General features: G+C 38.4%; 1 long non-coding RNA gene across 1 annotated transcript in view; it reads left to right on the forward strand.

The window, feature by feature from the left end:
- Positions 1 to 14,261, forward strand: part of LOC136244539 (uncharacterized) — a 31,263-nt gene extending 17,002 nt beyond the window's left edge. The window contains exon 3 of the long non-coding RNA XR_010695394.1: positions 13,814 to 14,261. This is a non-coding gene — a long non-coding RNA (uncharacterized lncRNA). The remainder of the gene's footprint in view (positions 1 to 13,813) is intronic.
- The last annotated feature ends 2,601 nt before the right edge of the window (positions 14,262 to 16,862 follow it).

Consider the following 16,862-nt stretch of genomic DNA (forward strand, 5'->3'; position numbering starts at 1 on the left):
CTTAGAAACAGTTGTACTGCTTTTGGCCTGAAAGATTTAGTTGATCATCATAAGAAGCAGGCAGCTATAGCAGCTAAGAAGAAAGATTATGTCCTGAACAGAAAGTCAAAACAACGAAGTACACTCACTAAGCAGGTGGATGAATACATTAAAGCTGATGCAGTAACAATGGCCCAAAGTCCAGCAAATAAGATAGCCAAAGGAAATATTCTCTGCTTTCAAGGTTGGCAAAAAAACATCCTAGGAGTACCATCTTCCTCTGTGCCTGTTGAGAGATCCTTTAACATTGCAGGAAAGGTATTTACTCCTGAAAGATTTCTCCTTACAGATGGCAGATTTTCACAATTTTATTAGGTGCAACCAAACTACATAAATGCAATTGTGAACACTGTAAGCATAATCTGCACTTGTACTTAAATACTTTCAAAAGTACTTGTACTTTACTTAAGTATTTCTCTTAAAACGATGTCATGTACTTGTACTTGTACTTGTACTTCAACAAATGTCAAAGTACTTGTACTTTACTTAAGTACTTTCACATGTACTTTGCCCCATGCCTGACAGTTACTATCGTACTGTATGATAGCTCACCGAATTTATTTAAATACTGGTACATACTGGTAGGAAATTCGCTTGGGACAATAGGCCAGTATGAAGTTTTGAAAGGACTCCAATAGTTCACATAAAGATTATTACTTACAATTCACAGTAAATTATTGCAGATACTGGTAGTGATTTGAGCCAGTTCTGATCCATAACCAGCTTTTTTAGTACTCTAAAAGCTGGCTGCTCTCTAGAGAAGTACTCTAGTACTAAGCCATTCATATCGGTAGTTGACAACATGTCATGTTCACTAACTCCATTGAGCCATTCATGGTCATTTAACACATTATGTAAGACACCTACCCATTTCACTTGAAGCATGATTGAAATTAAAGATATAGTTTAAATTCTGTTACAGAATAACTATGCCTTCAAAGAGTTCAGTTTGCTTTCACAAGTTTGAGAGCAAAACCAAATTGATTTACAATGTTATTGGACCACTTTCCTAATTTCCCCATACCTCTCAACTTCCCTGCCTGAAAGAAAAGTTACTGTATTAGTTAAACAAACCTTGTGATGCATGCTGTATCTCCCTGAGTCCTTTCTTTAATTTTTTGGCTTTATGCCATACATCCAAGAAATGATGGATATCAGGATAATCATTAATGTTTGATTACATCGGCATAGGTAATTTCCATACAAATTGATAATATAATCACAGTACACACCTGCATTCAGACGCTGTGATCTTAAGAGTAAGCAAATTTTTAACTTTAAGGATTGGGCCAAATGATTGATTTTTTTTATTGTTTGAATGACATTGAGTTACTACTGTTCACAACAATCCATTGTGAAACTTCAATTAGTATATGCCATCAAAGAGAGATGCACGTAGGAATGAAATAATGAATGTACCACTCTGCGTGGGCAGTTCAAAGGCACCGCCAGTGCCATAATTTGTATATTGCATTGCTGCAGACTGCAGCGAGTGCATTATAACTTATAACGCACTGGTTGCGGTTTTGTAGACCGTAACGAGTGCATTATAAGTTATAATGCACTGGTCGCAGTGCAATAGACAGATTGCACTGGCTACGGTTTTGTGCAGCAATGCACAAGTGCCGGCAGCGGAGACCACTACGACACCTCACCTAATAGGTGGAAAGACACCTCACAGATCACTCAAATTCTTTTATAGCCTGACACGTAAAGGTCGATTGTCGGCCATAACGTCACCAATACGTATAATGTTTACCAAGCAGCCAATAGTGATCGAAAAAGCCAATGCGGTGGCAACAACTCTAGTCTACATGTATATAAACGTACTTATACACCTTACTAGTTTGGTGCCAGCTGAGCTCAAGTTAAACTGTAGTCTACTTCGACAATGACTCAATAAAACTATGCTATTCTAAATAATACTCACCTTTACGTTCGATTGTGGTAACCAGTTTTTGTCATGCCGCCAGATTCGAGTTTAGCCAGTGTGAATAGTAAGAATTAGATTTGTAGTTTGGTTTTGTTTACTTAAACCATCTATTAGCTGCTTTTTTTTGTTTGAGAAAATCACTATGGTGATTAGTCTGGCGCTTAGTCTACATGGCGACTGAGTGATCACGCTGGTATGCTGACCACTACATGATGATAGTCGAACAGCGAATGCAGGTTAGTGATATAAACCATAGCATACTAGCTTTCACTATCTCAGGTGGCTGCAGTACTGTAGAGGGAACACCATCAGAATGTTTGGCTTGGTTACCCACAATCGATGTTAGAAACCTGACCTTTATAAGTGTTACAGCTGACTTGTGAGACTCTCCCCACCTATTAGGTGAGCGGTACATAACAGTTATACAACGTGCACTCATGCTCTGCCTGTATAAACGCACTTGCCTTCGGGCCTAATGGCCCTCAGGCTCGTGCATTTATATCAGGCAGAGCACTCGTGCCCTTTGTATAACTATATAATAAACTAGGTACTGACAATGATATTTTCATATAAAATATAAAGTAAAATAGTGACATTACATACAGTAGATAGACGAAGCTGTTTACTGTAAACAAAACTTACCAACAGTAGATATCACCTGGGTAGATGCATCTGTTACTACACTAATTTTAACACCTTTGCTAATCAAAGTATCTATAGACTTCTTAAAGCTCTCTTTTTCCATATTAGGAGATTTTAAAGCAACATCGTGCTTGTCCACTGTATGCATGTATAAATATTTATTAGTCTAGGAATCCATTAGAACATTAGTACAATATTTTGCATCTTTACTCGGCGAATCTCACCATCCATCTCCACATAGCACACCACTCTTATATTTGTACAGAGATAGCAACTGACTTGCAAGGTACGTTATATGTAACATACCTTACAGTTATAGTGGGGAAAAAAATGATTTACCTACTTTCTCTCATAGAATTTGTCAACAGCAGGACAGGTGTGTAAACATTGGTAGGCATAAAGGTACCAGAAAGAAATGCCATTTGAAAGAACTGGTACAGTTGCTGGATCTTGGAAATGTGGTTTCCTGACAGGACTAATCCAGATGCAAGGTCTAAGTTGTCCTGGTAGATATTCCTACTGTCATTGGAAAATTTCTCTGAAGACAACGATTTGCGAGAGTGGCCATTTGCATATTGAGCAGATATTCTCAAACAACATCTATTAAACTAAGTTAATATGGAGAGATGTGTGAAATTTATGTATAGATGTATACCTGTAGCCATCATCATTGATTCTGTTTGAGAGGTCAGGTGTATTATTTGAATACTGAAAAATGATACCATTTGATACCGTAAAATTATGTCATTGTGATCCTCATGATCATGCAACTGGCTTTCACACTGCACATCTTCAACCAAACTATTAAATAAAAAAATCATAGTTACCTAGGACCTAGTTAATTTTATAGTGGATGATACTTCCTCAATACAGCACTTCCATTTACATTTCTTATAGGAGTTGAATGGTGAAAAGGAAAGGAGAGAACTCTTGCTATCTATTTGAAACTTTTTATAATTAACCTCTTTTACCAACAATTACCTGTGCTTAAACGACTTCATAAACAACACATTGTCCCTTTAAGTGCAGTAGTATTTTTAGAAAAAGTTAATTTATAAATGAAGTAGGGATCTATGCTATAAAAAGTAGTGAAACAAGAGATGAATGATGGGTGTTACAGCATAGCTTGGTGGGAAGTCCATACTTTGGAATTGCACTAAATAGTTGTTGTAGCTAATGTGCCAAAGTAGGGACTTTCCCACCGAGCCATGCTGTAATACCATCATTCATCTCTTGTTTCACTACTTTTTATAGCATAGATCCTTACTTCATTTATAAATTAACTTTTTTTAAAAAATTAAATACTGGTTTTATTTTTTTGTTGTAGCTTAAGAGGTGTGCATGGTCTCTATACTCTATCGCTATTTGTCCACTTAGATCTTTATTTGATGGGTGTAGTCACGAACCTATCACAAACAGGATCCCAATCGCGAAGATATCTAGCTAGTATACCTCTTATAGTAGTGTCAGGACTGTGAAATCCAGCTCTGAAATAATTCTGTGGTGTCTAAAAGTGCTGCTGAAAAAAGTGTTGATATGGAAATTAATGCCTCGATATGGTTTCATTGGATGAAGAAGAGAAGCAGCCTGATTGAAGATAAAACAAAAGACAAGGTGCAGAAGGCCTACACTCATCGGAACCCCAAAAGGCACATCCCACTGGTGAGTTTGTTATCGTGGCGTAAAATGGTGGTCGTGCGCTGCTTCATTTGGCCTCTAACCTTGCGACTGTGGTCAGTCAGGCAGGAAGTCAAGCTAAAATTCGAGTTTTGGTGATTTTTAAAAATTCTATATCCGTCCACCTATAAGTGTTTTGTTATATCTATGTATATAAAGCTGTCTGTCTGTCTGTACGTCCGTCTGCTTTGTTATGCCGCTAACTCAGCAACCAAAGCACGCATCGACAAGGGACTTTAAACGAAATTAAGTGCTCATCATCTGGCAACTCCAAGTTTGTTGTTACATGTCGCCACGTGCTTCCGTTCGTTCTCTATAAAACATTGAAGGCGTTGGTGTAGAGGAAAACTTGAACTAAATTCCTGTTAAAACCATGAACAAACAGCCAAAGCGTAAGGGCATAGAACCGGTTACCCAAAGGTCCAAGGTTCGATTCCTGCCATGACAACTTTTTTTTCTTCTCAGTGCCACGTTTTCGTGACACACTTTTTCATATGTCAGCTACTGACAGTTACTCTCAACGATCTGTGCACGTATCAACATGATTCACACACTAAATGAAACGCTCACATGTCACAAAGTTTATTGCAAGTTTCTACGTGCATTCCTTCATCCACTACAGTACGTTGAAGGCCTTTATGTAGAGAAAACTTCAGCTACATTCCATTGCTAACCACATGATAAACAACTCAGCTGGTAAAGCACCTCCCTGAAGTTGTTGCGGTTACTGCTGTGCAGCGTGTGGGTTTGAATCCTGCCAGTGACAAAACAGTTTTGTTTTTTGTTTTATATACCTTTTTGGTGCATAGTTTTTCTAACTCACTTTTTTTTCTCATACAAGTTCATAGCATCCAGGTATTGCTACACTGCATATGGACTGTCGGAAAAGTATATAGTAGCACATTTGATAGGTATAGGGCAGGCATGGGCAGGCCAATTGGGTGCATGTTCGAGTGCCTTCTCTTTGTAACTCCAATCTTAGTGATGTAATGAAGTGTGTACCTGTGTACTAAGTTAATTTTACTGCTTGCAGTATAGCTACAAGTGCTTTAAATACTGTTGGCCACATTATTACAGTGCCTGCATGATAGGATAGCACCACATAATTTGCACTCGTCTTGGTAAGTATTACATGCAGTCCTGCTGTTTGCACGTTCACTTTAGGTTTGCATGATAGTGGAATAAGGTTCATGTAAAAGGTATCATCATGCATGCTACTTTAGCCCTTTTACCGCTTCAACCAGATTTTTCTGGCACGATGTCATAAGTATCGATAATGATGCAGTGAAGACCAATTGGCACTGGTATCTTGCTGACGCACTACTGCATAGAATTACATGCCCACAGGACCTAGGTTGCTGGGATAAAAGGACCTTCGCACAATCCAGACCATGGATTGTGTGTAAATGACATAATGGCTGGAAGAAACTTATTTGCGAAAGATGTCGTAGAAGCACTCTTTGAGAGAAGATTTGGCTTCCTAGACAGTGATAGCAGTGACGAAGATGGCGATACAATGCACGGCTACCTTGGAAGCACTTTCATCCTACCTCAACCTGCGGAAGCCAAAGTGGATTCCGTTGATGAAGACAATTCTACCGATAGTGAAGAGGAATCTGAAGATGAAGAATCAAGCAAGTCATCTAATGACGAGCTAATGTGAGTAGGTAGTGGGGATGAAGTTGAGAAGTCTCCAGAAGAAAGCAGAGTACAAGGCCAGGACGAAGTTAAGAGGCCTTCAGAACAAGGTATTCTTTCCCCATTCATGAAGAACCCAGCCACAGTGATGAACCTGTTACCCCAATGGATATTACGGTAAGCATAGTCGCAGTTGAGCACACACAACTTATTGCAGTACAGGCAACACAAACAGGTAAGTACTACAGTATTGTGCATTTTGTACAAACACAAAAAGTTATTTATGAATAATTTATTTACAGATAATATTATTTACAAATAGATTCATTTCTATACTTTTGTATTTAGGATAGTAGCATTCCAGCTGTCACACTGGCACCAATATTTGATCTACCATCTGATCTACCATCTACGTCTTCTCACAGAGGTCATTCTTCATGAGGAAGAAGAGGTAGTTCACAAGGTAATAGAGAATGCCCTTCAAGAGGGGCAGCAGGGAACGACCTTCAAGAGGTAGCAGAGGATGACCTTCAAGAGGCAGCAGGGGACGACCTTCACGACACAGCAGAGGACGCCCTTCATGAGACTGTGGAGGTAGAGGACATTCTTCAGCCGGTAGTAGAAGGGGTCAAACAGATGGCCAGCCTGATGAGATAGAAAATGGTCTTCCACCAGTGGGAGGTAACTGGGAAGATGAAGAACCAACCAGTTGGCAGTTTACATATACTTCAAATGTTGGTTCTCACATAACCTTAGACGATAGCACCACTGCTCTAGGTCTGTTTGATAGTTTCTTCACTCAACCAGTTTGGGATCTGCTTGTCAAAGAGACCAATCGACATGCAGAACAGAATCCACATTTCAAGCCACATTCTCGACCCTGGTATGATGTCACAGTTTGTGAAATACGTGAATTTGTTGGATCCCCATCCTAATGGGAATTATCCGATTGCCACGACTGGAAATGTGTTGGCAAAAGAGCATACCTTAAATAATGACCAATGGGTTGTCAAAGATCATGAGCAGGGTATGGTTTGTACAGATAGTTCGTTTCCTCCATCTGGCAGACAACGATGGACAGATTCCTCCAGGAGTAGAAGGACATGACAAGTTATACAAAATTAGAGGCTTTATGAACTTAACTCACTGATCAGTTCTTCAATAACTACACTCCACATAAGTATGTCACCATTGATGAAGCCATGATTCCTTACAAAGGTAGGTTAGGATTCAAGTAATACATGAAAGACAAACCTATCAAGTGGGGGATCAAGGTATTACACTCGGTGATGCCACCAATGGCTATGTATACAGAATTCAGGTGTACACTGGCAAACAACTGAACTCCACTACTCCTAACATAGGTCTTTGTTATAGAGTTTGCCTTGAACTAATGTCAGAATTACGACCAGGATTCAAATAGTTTACTGACAATTACTATACCAGCCCTCGACTGTACATGGCAATGTACAACAAAGGACACAACTGCTGAGGAACTGTCAGGAAGGGTCGTAAGGAGTTTCCAGAGGACCTGATAATAGCAAAGAATATGAAGGTCAGTAGAGGATATATAGAGTACCGGTCTAATGGTCCACTTCTTGTGGTCACCTGGTTTGACAGACGTAGTGTATACTTTCTCAGTACAATGCACGGGGCAGAGTACGATGAACCAATCACCATCAAGAGAAAGAATCTTGATGGTAGCCAACTTGATGTGGAATGCCCTCCTCTTTTCCCAGATTACCAACAGTACATTAGGGGAGTGGACAGGGGCGATCAGCTAATTGGTTACTACAACATAGGGAGAAGGTCAGTGAAGTGGTGGAAGAGGTGTTTTGCTCACCTCATTGAGTGTACACTGCTCAATGCTTATGTCCTCAATGGTCAGGCTTTTCCTCATCTTCATGCTGCAAAGGGACACAAGAGGGTGGACTTCCTTGCTTTTCGGTGTATGGTGGCTACTGGATTGCTTTCATCTTTAGCTCCTGTAATAAAAGAGCTGGTCATTCTCGAAGTAGTGAATACTCTTACCTACAACGGCTGAAAAAAGATCTTGGTAACTTGCCAATCAAAAAAAAACAAAAAACTCTGCCGAGTGTGTAGTTTGTACCTCCAAACAACATCATTATCATCTTGCTCAAACTCAGGTGAGACATGAAACTCATTTTGTTTGCTCCACCTGTGATGTACAGCTATGTATAGATGAACAGAGACAGTGTTACACTAGATATCACACAGAAAGAGAATATTGGAAGTAGGAATAACTTATAATGTATTGTACTTAGTTTTGTATCCTATGCTATGACTATTGTTCATACACATTGCCATGCATACCTTCCATTTCAAGCAACACCATAATCAAGACACACGGTAGTGTCGTGCGGCCCAAGAAGCCAGCGCACCACACCGTGAGTATATTTACAGGAAGAAAGTAAATGCGATTTTCACACCTTTGTAGCTCCGTGATTCCTTATCCAATTGAAACCAAAGTTGCTGCAGAAGTGCCGGCTAGGTAGTGGAGTCCACATTCCAAATTTGAAGAAAATCGCTCCAGCCATTTCCGAGATACGAACGGCCAAAGTTTAGGTTTTTTTTTCTTCGTTTTTTTCTTCTTTTCGCACACTTTGCAAAATCTGCCATAAAACACGAATGCGTGCTCCAATCGGGCTGAAATTTGGCACACTTAAAGGGCTCATTAAGGCGAATATCAGTACCAAGTTTGGTAGGAATCCGATGAACATTCACAAAGTTATGACCGATTATTTGCGTAAAATAAGGTCGAAGGTCTGTCACATCCACAGGGTAAACCGCTTGAAGGAATGAGCTGAAAATTGCTATGTAGATGGAGTAACTATCATAGGAGTGCCTTTTTGTGGTTTGAAAGGAATCCAGTTAAAGCCAATTGAGATATGACACGTCACAATTACGCGATCGATTTTTATGAATAAAAAACTATTAGTTTTCACGCCTACCAGGCAAACCGCTTAGAGCAGTGAGCTGAAAATCAGTGTGTAGCTGGAATAATTATCATAGAAAGTCCTTGCAGTAGTACAGAAGAATCGGATTACAAACCACTGAGTTCTGATTCCAAAGCCAACTATGTGTAGCACATGCGAGATCGAGATACTCTAATAGAACAGTCACCCTAATAGAGCATTCAGCTACGTTTATAACTTACTCCATTATAGAATTATATTACATTGCAAGTTATTCTGTTTGGAGTTCAGCTACAAACAGTTAATTTTATAGACAATTCAGCTACAAGCAAGTCACCCTGTAGAGAGTTCAGCTACAAATATGTTGCTGTAGAGATTCAGAACATTATAAGTCACACTGAAGAGAATTCAGCTGTAAACAAGTCACCTTGTAGAGACAACAAGTCACTCTGTGTAAAGGGTTCAGCTACAAAAAAGCTACCCAGTAGAGAGTTCATCTAGATCAGCTACAAACAAGTTACTTTATGCAATGTTCAGCTACAAGTAAGTCACTCTGTAGAGAGTTCAGCTACAAACAAGTCACTCTGTAGTACAAACAAGTCACCTTGTAGCTGGAGAGTTCAGCAACCAATCAAAAAACCACCCTGTGAAGAGTTCAGCTATACAAACATGTTATAACTCTATAGAGAAAGTTATAACTGTATAGAGAGATCAGCTAGAAACAATTAGTCATCCAGTAGAGAGATCAGCTACAAGACAACACCTTATAGAGAGTTTAGTTACAAAGAAACCACCATGTAGAGATTTCAGCTGCAAACATATCACCCTGTAGAGAGAGCAGCTATGAACAGATCACCCTGTAGAGAGTTCAGCTAGAAAAAGTCATCCTGTAGAGAGATCAGCTAGAAGGATCACCTTGTAGAGAGTTCAATTACAAACAGATAACTCTATAGAGAGTTCAGCTAGAAGCAAGTCACCGTGTAGAGAGATCAGCTAGAAACAAGTCACCCCGTAGAGAGAGCAGCTACAAAGAAACCATCCTGTAGAGAGTTCAATTACAAACAGATAACCCTATAGAGAGTTCAGCTAGAAACAAGTCACCATGTAGAGAGATCAGCTAGAAACAAGTCATCCAGAGATCAGCTAGAAACAAGTCACCCTGTAGAGAGATTAGCTAGAAACAAGTCACCATGTAGAGAGATCAGCTAGAAACAAGTCATCCAGAGATCAGCTAGAAACAAGTCACCCTGTAGAGAGATCAGCTAGAAACAAGTCACCATGTAGAGAGATCAGCTAGAAACAAGTCATCCAGAGATCAGCTAGAAACAATTCGCCCTGTAGAGAGATCAGCTACAAAGAAACCATCCTGTAGAGAGTTCAGCTACAATCAAGTTACACTATAGAGAGATCAGCTAGAAACAAATCATCTTGTAGAGAGTTCAGTTACAAACAAATCACCGTGTAGAGAATTTAGCCACCCTGTAGAGAGTTCAGCTTGAACAAGTCATCTTGCAGAGAGTTCAGCTACAAAGAAATCACCATGTAGAGAGTTCAGCTGCAAACAAATCATCCTGTAGAGAGTTCAGTTAGAAACAATGAGAGTTTCAGCTACAGTTCAGTTATAATGTAAGAAGTCACCTTATTAACTACAGTATGTGATAATCATCATTCAATGTTAAATATACAAATATTTCATCAGACAAAAGCTATACACACAATTACTTCCTTTCTTCCACAATTCCTTACAAGTTAAAAGGAAGCAGTATCAAAGTCATATGGCCAGTTTTGTGACTTATAATACAAAAAGAAGTGATATCTAAACCAAATCAGCCAAGCTGTAAAAAAAGAGTGTAACCCCCAAGGTGAAAAAAGATGTGAAATCCAAGGTGGCGGCCAAGAAATGGCTGTGATGGTAGGTTAATGGCAAAAAATTTAATTACGACAATTCAGGTGAATTTGGTGCCTCCACCAAATTCACCTGAATTGTCGTAATTAAAATTTTTGCCATTAACCTACCATCACAGCCATTTCTTGGCCGCCACCTTGGATTTCACATCTTTTTTCACCTTGGGGGCCGCACTCTTTTTTTACAGCTTGGCTGTTTTGGTTTAGATTTATATATAACAGATAATATTACATTTATTTTTTGTGTGTTGTACATACAGTGTCTGAGAAATAATATATTTGTTTACACATTTCCTTACCTACATTATGAAGCTTGTCACAGTCATTGATCACAAGCTTACACTGAAGCAAAACTATAAATTGTCTTGATTCAATTGAAGAAATACCAGGCTTGTAGGGCAGGCTTCAGGAGCCTCCAAAACCTTCTCCTTGCTGACTACAGAAGGTAAAACAGTGCTGCTAGCAATGACGGTCACACTGTGACGCCTAGACACACTAACCAGAGCTGCAGCACAGCCATTTTATCTCCCACAAAGAAATATTTACTTATGTGCATGCGCAGTGAGATCAGGAAACTTATTTGTGATGGTCTCCCAAAGCTTGTAGCTCTCGTCGATACATCGATCGCTACCATCGATTGGTGTGTTTTACTATCCAACATGAACTAAAGAACAATCTTTACTGCCTTAGAAGTACTCTAGTTTAGTTTCAAGTTGGGCCCGTCTGGTTGAAAGTGTGTTTCTTCAATAATCATCACTCGCTAATCGCAATAGTTGTACTAAAACTAATGTTGAATTGTTGCAGTATAGGTTATAAGGAATAATATTATGTATGGTTGCTATGTACAATACCCCATGGTTGATTTTATAAAATACATTTTCAAATGACTATCAAATATACAGTGTGTTTATGGTTTATGGAAAATTCAGTGGTGAAAGGGCTTTAGCTAAATTAGCTAATTAGGAAATGATCTTTAATAGTCCTGCATGTAGGGCAGGCACCAATGCCTTTGCTTGGCAATCCAATATCAACTGTTAAGTACTCTTTGTTGACCATGTTATTACAAACCTGCATGATCAGGCAGTGCCACATAAATTTGGTTTAGCTTACATGCAATTCTGCTGTTCAGTTCACTGGCATGCTCACATCATTTTAACGATATATTAGGCTTGCATGATGGCAGAATAAGGCTCATACAAGAGTTACCACCATGCGTGTTACTTAGGACACTAATGCATTGATTCTTGGTATTGTGGTTAATGTGAAAATGTGAAATGATCTTGCACGTAGGGCAGGTACCAATGCTAGTACTCTAATAATCGATCGAAGTCACGATGACTATGCCCCTTTTTGGACAAGTGCACATCTTTGCAGGCTGACTCGAGATACTCTAATACAGCAGTCACTTAATAGAACAGTCACATGTTTATGGCTAGCTGTATGCCTTAACAAAAAACTAAACAAACTAGTATATTTAAAATTATAAATTTAGGGATCCAAGCGATAAAAGTAGTGAAACAAGAGATGAACGATAGTAGCTATTACAGCATAGCTCGGTGTGAAATCCCTACTTTGGTATTAAACACAAAATAATTGCTATACCATGCCAAAATAAGGATTTCCCATCGAGCTATACTGTAATAGCTACCATTGTTCATCTCTTGTTATGCTACTTTTCATCGCTTGAATCCCTACTTCATTTTTAAATTTATAATTTTTAATATACTAGTGTTACAGTTGTTGTATGTGATAGCAAAACCCAGCGATTTTGTATAAAGTGCTGTTGACTTTTGTGTGTTTTAAGGAGGTTTACAGGTTTTTGCAATTAAATTCATCACCTCTTGACTTTATCCCATTTGCAGTAGAGTTCGTCGTTTTTACACAAGACCAAAATTGGCAGCTGCAGTGAACACGAAAACAAGATGTAGCAGCTACTTCATGATCTTAATGAAGTACAAGCAAACAACTCTTTATAAGGCACAACAGCATTAGGGTGTGGTCACTTGCAAACAAGCTAATTAACTCAATGGCTTCACTTATAACCAGCTCCAGTTACCCTGTAGTGTCACAAGTGTTATTCTCCATGGCAAAAATGATCCACCTTGTGATGAGCGACTGGTTTATTGCAGTCAATGTAATTACAATGAACTGTTGTGCGAATGTGACTAATTCAGTTGCAAAACCGACTGATTCAATTGCAAACTGGTTGAAATCTACTGCAAGAGTGACAAACTCTACTGACAAAGTCAATTAAAAATGTGATGAATTCAATTGCAAAAACCGGTAACAATTAATTTTGTGGTTGTAATTGGTCCACATAAAAAAAATGGCGACCAGGCTTCATACCCAATGTATGAAAACATGTAGGGCTGCCACATACAGAAAATTTTGTGTCTTGTGTGTCATGGATATCTGAGTTGTGTAATATGTTGAGCATATCGCAAAAGGCGGACATGATTAAAATGCAGAAGGAAAACATTACAAACTTGTAAACAGACTGGACTTAAAACATCAGAAACTATACTAAATGCTACGATGACAGTAAGTGAACCCTCTGCTTCGATGTCATACTACATTGTAGTTGATTAGCTGAGGCTGCTACAAGTTATGTTTTACATTAACCTTGTTTACAGTACTAACTTCATTCTCAACTTTGTTGTTTTATTTAAACATAGAGCTGAACATCAGCTCAAGCATGTTTTATATTCACATTTAGATGCTCAATATTGTTGTGGTCCTTAGTATTGTGTTTGGAATGCTATACAGGTAAATACATATAGCATTTAAGGGGTTGTGTTTGGGATGCTATGGGCCTGCATTTTAGTCACATCCTCTATTTTGTGACTATGATTTGTGCATTACAACAAAAGCCTCATCTTCAATAAGAGTACAATGTGTACAGTAAAGCACATGTAATGTTTCTTTACCTATAATTGCAGACAGTTTTTGTTTTCCAATATTCAGTTGTTGTTGCAGTTAAAATTGCATGTAGAACAGTCAAAGTGTTGACAATGAAGTTAATTATTGACTCTCTACATCTTAGGGAATACTGTCACAATCATTTGGCGAGGAAAGCCCTGTTCTGTGTGACATTGCACCCCCATCGAGATAGTAGATGCAAGGCAAACTGACATAACAACTCTACTTCATCCAGAATCTGATGATGACAGAGCCATCAGCCAGAATGGCAAGTTCTAGAGGACAACTGTACGCATCTAGGATGCATACCTATTGCTTATAAAGGTGATTATGGGGGCTATCTTTGCCCCTGTCATGGATCACACTATGATATTGATGGCCAAATCAGGAAAGGCCCTGCCCCACTCAACCTGCAGGTGCCACCATACAAGTTCTTAAATAATGAAACTATTATTATTGGGCGAATGACACCACTGTTGTGTTTAATTGTCTTTAACTGTATCTGTATGTATTGAATGTAACAGTTAGTAGGTTGATTTTCAAAACTTCAATACTTTGTGGTCTCAGCATTATTTTGAGGAATTTTTCACAGAATACATGTCTCTAACAGTGAAGGGGCCATTGCAGGTCAAGTGGTTCAGACAAACTCCCCTCTGTGAAAATTATAAATGATTGGAACAGTTTATCCCATGATGCTTATTTTAAAAACTAAATTAGAATTCTTTTATATATCCACCATCTTGATTTTGTATAGGTTTAACTTTGAGATTCCAAGAATGGTAGATAAAAATCTCCACAATAGTAAAATAATTATTTTCTCCAGAATTTGATACCTCTACTGCATATTTATAGGCAACAAGTGATTGACTGTTGCCGCAGTCTGCAGGCCTCCAAACAGATACCTTCTAAATGCATTTAGTGATGGTTTATAGGTATCTACAGTTTGGATTGGTGGAGATCTAAACTTGCCATATAGACTGGTCTACTGGTAACTGGCTGAGTTCTTGGAGGAGGGAGTACGAATTTACCTCAATTGTCATTATTAAAATTTCTTGCCATTTACCTACCATCACAGCCATTTCTCTTGGCAGCCAACTTGCTCACATCTCTTTCACCACAACTTTTTGGGGGCCACACCTGTTTTTTACAGCTTGGCTGTTTTGGATTAGACATATATTAATGATAAGCTTCCTGGGTACCTTACAGACAAGTGTTATAGTTAATGATACCCTCATTGCTTATAATTGTATAACCCTGCTCCATGCCAGAGAGAAATATTTAATTACATAATGCACATTTAGGGTCCACACACAATGAAGACCAGATTATTAGCATGAAACCAATGGATAGTCTGTTGTTCTTAATCTAAAACAGACACAAACTCTAAATGTAGCCTACTCACGTGCAGTTAGTTTCATATTCATTATGCATCTATCAACATCATGACAGTAGAGGAGACTGACAAATTTTAGTGCTAAATTCCCTAGTACTGGTTGAAAGTATGTTAAAACCCCAGAAGTTTCTATAGGGGATTTAATTTACCTACAAAAATAAGTTTGGTTCAACAAGCTGTTACTATCAACACCCCAGGGGTGGGGAAAGACATAGATGTCAAATCATGAGGACCCCCAGCCCAGGCCTTAACAGTTATAGGTGCACATATTACTGTACATACCAGCCTGTGCTAACTGGGTAGTGTCACTCTTGCAGACCTATTGCCCCAAGGTGGTGCTTTTAAATTAGACATCTTAAGAACCATCTGGGTACTTATATTCGTTCAGCAACACTCCAGAGAATTGGAGGAGACTGTGGGAGGGTTGCATCAAGTTTCTCAAAGTTCCCACCATTCTGTTCATGTGATGTATCCACACATTCTTACAGTACAGGAAGGAGGAGATTGCAGAGTCGGACACTATGTTAGACACAACAGTACACTGTCAATAAATGCCAAAATTTGTTTATGTACAAAAGCACAAGGATAACTCTCTCTGATAATATATATATATATTTGAAGGGGTCAGTGGAAAAAAAAAGGACATGCATGTGCCATTTTAAATTTTCATTTCTTAAAATTGTAATGGCCATGTGAATAATGTGGTCATTCAGTAACAAACAGAATCTAGAAGTCCATGACAGTCTCAATGTATATTACAACAGTTCAATTATGTCCCAAAATTCTGCTTAATGCCCACTACATGGTCACCTAAATTTTCAAGTGGCACTTTCCCCTTTTGCCACTGACCGCTTCATTTGGAGATTATGAATATAATAAGTTCTATACTGTTCTGTTTGAATGATGGATATTGTTGACACTCCTAGTATATATGTCCGAAATGAGAAAACACAACACTAAATCTTTCATTAAAATGTACATTTAGGAGCTAGCTAAGCCACAACAGTACACAATAATTGTGTATACACTACTAAATATAACATTTTATCTTATACAAGCTATCCATTATACATAGCAATTTGACTATTAACTTAAGACCACTAAACTTGGCAGGTCAACAATAGTTGAGCACCTCTGTAAAGCAAAACATACAGTAGTATATCAAAGTAATCAAACTAACATAACTGCTGTTCATCATAGCTTCTTGTTTGTAATTATTCCTTTAAGTGTACATGCAGACCCACCAGTTGGAAACATTCTGACTCATCACATTTTACACTACACCATGCCTGAGAATTGCACAATGAGATACTGAGAATTATACAGGTCTGGCTATGTACAACTAGAAAATTGTGAAAACTCCATTCTTGAAATCAAATTTCCTCAAGCTGCTGTGCTAGGCGGATTACTGCATGTGTACACAATTGACACTTCTACAAATGGTCATGAAACAAATGGACCAGATTTAGGCATGAGGCAATTATGCTCCAAAAATTGAGCATTATGCTTTTGAGCAGTGCTCAAAAAAATGACCTATTATGCTTTTGAGAATTGCCCATTATTCCCAAAATTATGCCACCATAATTGGTTAATAATGCCAGTTTATTGCTGTATAAGGCCATTTTCATTGATGTTTAAGCTTCAAATAGTCTTGAATTCTTTAGCTGCCAATAGCTGGTTGCTGTATTAAAGTATTTCATTTTAATGTGACTGCTTTATTAGAGTAGATAATATTCAGTGACTGTTCTATTAGAGTTTCTGACTACTCAATTAGAGTATT

This window comes from Dysidea avara, chromosome 14 (assembly GCF_963678975.1).
Source record: "Dysidea avara chromosome 14, odDysAvar1.4, whole genome shotgun sequence".
NCBI lineage: Eukaryota > Metazoa > Porifera > Demospongiae > Dictyoceratida > Dysideidae > Dysidea > Dysidea avara.